The sequence below is a fragment of the Aplysia californica genome, unplaced genomic scaffold (genome assembly GCF_000002075.1).
Source record: "Aplysia californica isolate F4 #8 unplaced genomic scaffold, AplCal3.0 scaffold00038, whole genome shotgun sequence".
Lineage (NCBI taxonomy): Eukaryota > Metazoa > Mollusca > Gastropoda > Aplysiida > Aplysiidae > Aplysia > Aplysia californica.
In genome coordinates this window covers 352338-358843 of record NW_004797308.1, presented here as the reverse complement: position 1 = coordinate 358843, position 6506 = coordinate 352338, and positions in this window count along the sequence as shown.

Below are 6506 nucleotides of genomic sequence, written 5' to 3'. Positions count from 1 at the left end.
ACAAGAGAATAACTAACATAAAAAAGGAGGAGGAGAGATCAGAACAAAAGATGTTTGACAGGAAAGAAGGAGCAAACCACACCTGAGCACCCGCCAACCACCCACAGGTCCACTAGTTTTCAGCTGCTGTATAGCAGGTGACCATTTTACACAGTGAACTTATATCGGAAAAAGGCAAGGGCGGAAATGGAAGTGGCCGTTTGTACAGGCAGCTGTCATGGCAGGTTCAACTGTAGTTGCTAGTATAATATGCAAAAGTCAAAACCCAATGTATGAAATATATATTAAACAGTAGTCTACACCTAAGACCCCGGTGCTTAGGAGCATGGAAAATGCAGGATCCAAGGCGAACGGGATCTTAGCCGACGCATCATCAAGGAGATAATCCACAGTGACTCATGGTCAAGCCCACAATCTGTAAAATTGCTCTGACCTCTGGGTGGGTTTAGGACTTATGGCGAGCAAAGAGTAGTCAACTTTGATGACCAGTCGCAATGGCATGAGGCATGAGATTTTCCCTCTTCCAATCGTGAGTTGCAAGATCTACGCCGATCTTACTGCTCCTCCCCTTTACCTATCCAAAATTTACAGCTTTCCATCTCTGAGTGAGTCCCCCCCTGCATCTTAACCATTGTGTTGTGATCGCACCAATGAAAATTCAGTTTGTCAAGCAAATTGGGGTGCAAAATCAACTAGATTCTACTGCTGCAGTGGTCAGGAAAACAAAAGCACAAAAAAGTTCAGAGTTCAATGTGATCTTGTGTGACGCTGACTGGTAGGCCCTATATACCCAACCCACCCACCTAACTTGTACCGTGTGTTCAGGTGGAGAGCTATGGCACAAGTGCGATGTTTGGGAAAAACAAAACCTGCCAATGAGTTCACACCTCGGTGTGATCCCGTCTGGGGCATACATTGTACCGTTTCATAGAGATTTACAACAGAACAGTGGTCACTTTCACGATAGTGGCTGATCTGTGACACAACAGGCAATACAATGATCTGCTTGGTTGATCAGCTGCGCCAGCCCGAGTTTTTGTTCCGTAAATTTTGATCTCAAATGTGGGATCTTAGCCAAATATATGTAATCCTTCAGAGCAGCTCTATAGGGTGACTTTTGCGTAGAAAAAAATTATGTTTTCTTAAAACAGCGAGATCTTAGGAGAACCAGGATTGTAAGCGGTGGGATCTTAGGCGGTGACTACTGTATAATAATAATATATATACAATTCATGGTGTACATAAATCTCAGATGGAAAAGAAAGTTTTCATGTGAATTCAACACAGAAGGTCACAAATGAATCTTGTTAATTTATCGTGCCTGACATTATCTAGGGGAGACTTTGCGATATCATGGTCCAAAAACTTTCATTCAGATTCTATAACTAATTCACAAGCAACAGATCAAATTAAAAAGTGAGATTACTGACATCATATCACAGCATACATCAACCGGTAACATAATTTCACATAACGGTAATGCCCATCATTAAGGAAGCTTTAAAGTATTTTGAAGTTGATAAAACATTGATGTCCTTGTTCTACCATTCAACCATAGAAAGTATGATCAATTTTTGTATAACTGCATGGGCCGGGAACACAAGACAACACGATAAAGAAAAATTAAATCGACTAATACTGAAAGTATGTAAAATTTCAACATTTACATTCCCCTATTGGGATGAATTGAACATAACAGCTTGCACCAAAAAAAATTAATTCCATCTATTTAGACAACAAACACCCTTTGCTCCCTCAAATAAAAACATCAGTCAGAAGTAAAAGACCTAGGCTTCTGATGTGTAACAAAGAAAGATAATATATAGAAGGTCATTTTTACCATCATCTATCAAAATGCTTTCATTTTAACCATCTTGCGTATAAGTATACTTACGACCTTAGCTTAGAGGTACTATCTTTGCTTAGAGCAAGCAGCAAAATAACATTGAGTGTGTCTCTAGCTTACGATTATTATTGTTTATATTGCTGCTCATTTATATTACACATGTGATTGTGAGCCTACGTGTGTGTGCATGTGTGTGTGTGTGTGTGTGTGTGTGTGTGTGTGTGTGTGTGTGTGTGTGTACGCGTGCGTGAAACACCAAACCAATGTGCTAGGATCTGGACAATAAAGATGTATCTTATCTTATCTTTATCATTATGTTAAGCACTGGACACAATGGTCTTCACTTGGGTGAGTTGCAAGCTTTCTAACAAATAAAAACAGTCTGCATAAAAAAATTCAAACTATAAAAGTATTCAGAGAGTACATGCAAATGGAGAGTTACTAAGTCAGACTGGTAAAATTGAAAGATCATATTAATTTTATAGTCAGTGATAAACGTTCAATTCGGGAAAATATTGCACAAAAAAATATCAACTTTGGCAGATCAGTCAGGGGTCACATACAACAGTACAAGAGAAAAAGTCAAAATGGACGCTTCAAAATGCAAGACTATATTGTTTGTTTTTCTTGCAAAAGAGCCCATACGTCAACAAAGTCAATTACAAGCGAGAAGCCAACAAAGGTGAAAATGTGGCCACATGTCAAAGATGGAGTTTCACCAGGAAATATTAGCTATTCTATTCCTATATCATATTCCAAAAAGATTTAGCTCAATTTTATGAAAATTAGTTAATTTGAGGGATGTCCAGAGAGAAAATCTGATTTAAAAACTGGCTCAAAAGGATCTGGGTTTTTTTAGTCCCCATTTGCCATAGACTGTGAGGTTTTATTTCTGCACAAATCCTATCAAATCATATATATAGGCCTACATATCATCAGCCAGCTGTTCAGATGTACTAAGCCTAACATTTTGAATTTTTCCAAAATTGCAGCTTTATAAAAATCTTCGGTACATGTAGCAAGTTACATGTTGTTAAATTTCAATTTCTAAATGTTGAAAAATGCAAGAAAAGGTAATTAATGTAGGTGTAATATAGTTAAAAAATGAAACAATTTTTTTACTCTCCTGAAAACTTTGTTTTTCTGGGCTTAGAACAATGAAACAGCTTGCCGATGATCTATGAAAAGTTGAAGCGTTATCTTACTTACACCATCAGTTGCTGTGCACAAGAATACCGTTGTTTATCAAAGAAAACATCTGATCCAGTTTTTTTAGGGGGGGGGGGGTTGGTAAATGTTTTATGGTGCTCGCAACTGCATAATGTCATATTAGCGGGCGGGACACACCAAATAATTTCAGTTGTTTGAAAATTTTGAATTTTTCTCGTGTGGCGGCCGAAGCCTACTCATATCGACTTTGGACCAGCAAGGGATCTTTAACATTTTGCCGTCACATCTCGCCGATCAGCGATGTTTACCGCCCAGTTTCTTTGGATCCCCCCCCCCCCCCACCCCCCAAACGCCTTTGCCTTTGTTGGCAATGGTTTTTACTTTTTTAAAGCCTTTTTAACGTAAAAGTATTAACAAGCGCAACTTGCACACGGGACCTCCGGGAATTTTCGCCCTTGTCCGAGAAGGCTAGATGCAGATCTTTGCTACCCGAAGATCAGGGGCGTGGCTGAAAGACAGTAGTAAGAAGGAGTCAAGGAGAAGCAGTAGAAAGGCTGCAGAAAGAGCCAGGAGCCCGCTGAGGAGAGGGTAAAGGAGGCGAAATCAGACAATTTTAGAGAAGAAAAATTTCCGTCACTTTCCGGATTCGAACCTGGGAACTATAGAATGAGAGGCGATCACCTTAACGTCTAGGCCACGAGAGCCCCCAGCTTAACTTCAAAAGGATCTAGATAAGGAATAGAAAAATTGAAGCAGAGGTCTGAAAAAGGTAACTTAGTTGAAAAACTTACAATATCTAGAAGTAAAGTAACAATAAGCATGATATGCAAGTTTGATTTTTTTTTTTAACATGGGAGGTTGAGTGTAGAATAGAGAAGGGAATGTCCAAGAAAGACTAGTTTTTAATATTACATGAATTTGGTAAGTTGTTGTGTCGATATACTGGAAAAGCACATGACCATTTGTTTCTTTGAAAATGTCACAATAAACTATTGTAGACGGAGGCGGTTTCTACAAAATCACCCCCTTCTTGTTTTTTTTGGGTTTTTTTCTATACCACCAATATAATCATTACAGTTATAATATAAATGCCTTTCTCTTCAACTTAAACCTACTTCATAAACAGACATATCTGTAGAAGCAGCAGTACTGTTTGTGGAATCTGATGAGTCCTTCCGCATACAGCAACAACACCAGCAGCAAAAGCAGATAACTAAAGCAGCCAGTGCACCGGCAATAATGTCAATGATTTGCACACTGTCATTCCCACCGCCCACTACTTGGAGATCAGCATCTTCGACTTCTGGAGAAATTAAGAAAGAATCCTATATATTTTCAGAGTATACACTACTCTGGTATTTTCTACCACATTTCTATATATTTATTTTAACAGACAGTTGAAGTAGCTGATTAAACTTTTTTTTTTTTAAATCAAAAAGGGTTTTCTCTTTTCAAGAGGGTCTACTGTGTTCATTGTGTTACAGTTAGGCTCTTGCCGTTGCCCGCAGAAGATGCGAGTTCCCTTCCGGAGTGCCAAAGTTTCTTTTATCATTAATTTAAATCCATCCATGTGCGGGGATGTTGTACGTCACTCTGCCCCAGTTGATTCTGACAGGCAAGGTCGAAATATCATGACCCCTAAAAGATCTTGATTTTGTCAATCGGGTTGCAAGGGTGAGGTTTCTGGCCCCTGCCAGTTTATCCAAGTTGGCCAGTCGGTAACATTCTTATGGGCCTTACAGCAGTCCTAAGCCAGTGACCACTTCTTTTTGGGACTTCAGAAGGGAATCGTTTGTTTTCTTCATTTTGATCAGTCCTGCCTAAGATGGCCACTTTTCTAATCGACAGAATGTGGCTATCTTAGACAATTTGGACAGTCTTACCTGGAGCTGTACACTGTCATGTCTGTACTACTCTTTTAGAGGATACAATGACAACAAAGAAATACTTGGCATGATTTTAAGGGGCATTACGTCATTGTCTGCAGTGTTGACACACAGTGAGCAATCAGAGCTGCACCATCTTATAAGAAGAGATCTCCACCTTAAGTAGACTTGGCCTTGGTATTTGCTTTCAGGTGAGGAAGACTGAAAAAGCACTCCAGCAAAGGGTAGCATCCCCTTTAATCTTTAAGAATAAAAGAATGTAGTGTACACATACCATGTCTAATCACAAACAGATCAAATGCCACGTCGCAGCACATTTTGATCCATTATACACAAATCCAAAACGCCCATTTGCATATTTCATTGTATTTGTATGCCTGTTATTGCCTGTCCTTTTAAGTGTCAGAGAAAGGAAACAGAATTGAAATATCTGTATACATAAATAATGAAGTTATGCTTTCTTTTCTAAAGTGTTGCAAAACAGCACGTCATCAAACGTTGTCGAATGACCAGAACGCATGTCACCAATGAGTTAAGAGAGTGTAACCCCCCCCCCCCCTCGTTCACAAAGAAGTAGAGGTTAAAAAGAGGCTAGTGTCAGAACACAACCCCTTTCTAGTCAAAGAGACCTGATGTAAAACCATCAAACTGAACGTATATACTTCTATTGGCTAAATGCCAATCTAGGTAAGATCCGAACACATTGGTGTACTTTTATTTCCCACTACAATTTTACATTCTTGTCAAATGAAAAGCAAGTCTTTGGAGTAAAAAAGCAATTTGTAAGCACGGGCTAATTATTTGGAAATGAGTATTTGTTGTGTTTGATCTAATACTGGCTTTTACATTTACTTGTGTGACTGTTAAACCTTAAGCAGAAACCTTATAGAGAGCTTCTCTTCCCCTCCCGCATGGCTAAACACAGAAAAAATATTCTCGTACATAAAAAAGCTAAAAATGTTGCTGTACTTCTTTTTATACCATTATAAATTATACAACACTGAACTTAACCCTATCTGTACGTCGTGCTTTACTATCGTATCCATACGACGTGGGGAACTCTGTGCCACCACTTTCAAAGAGGAAATTTACTCGTTAATCCTATCCGTACGCTTTGCATATATATATTTAGCAGTGAGTCAAACTGATTTTTTGAGAAATACTGAAAGTTTCAAAGAGTTCTTCGCACTAGTAGAAGTATTCTAAAATGTGAAGAATACAATCCCGGGGGTACAAAATGACCCCAGGGCGTACGGATAGGGATAAGTGTCAACATTACACAGCCAGTGCGATTCTTGGTGACATATGAACAAATGGAATTGTAATCAAGGGGTTTTGATCCCAGCAACGCTCCCTCCCTCATTGAGAGGGCGAGAATTTTTAGCAGTATTGGGCTTGTGATAAGAAAATAATACATGACGCAGTCTAGGTAAAAAACACTTTTTTTTCATGAGATCAAAATCCAGCAAGAAAATGAATCATACGCAGCCATTTGGTTGTTTTGATACGCTGGTTCCGAACATGTTATTATTTTTGCTTTTGGACGTAGTGTTCAATAAATTTATAAACGAGAATTTTATCACCTACGGGTAGCAGACAGACCA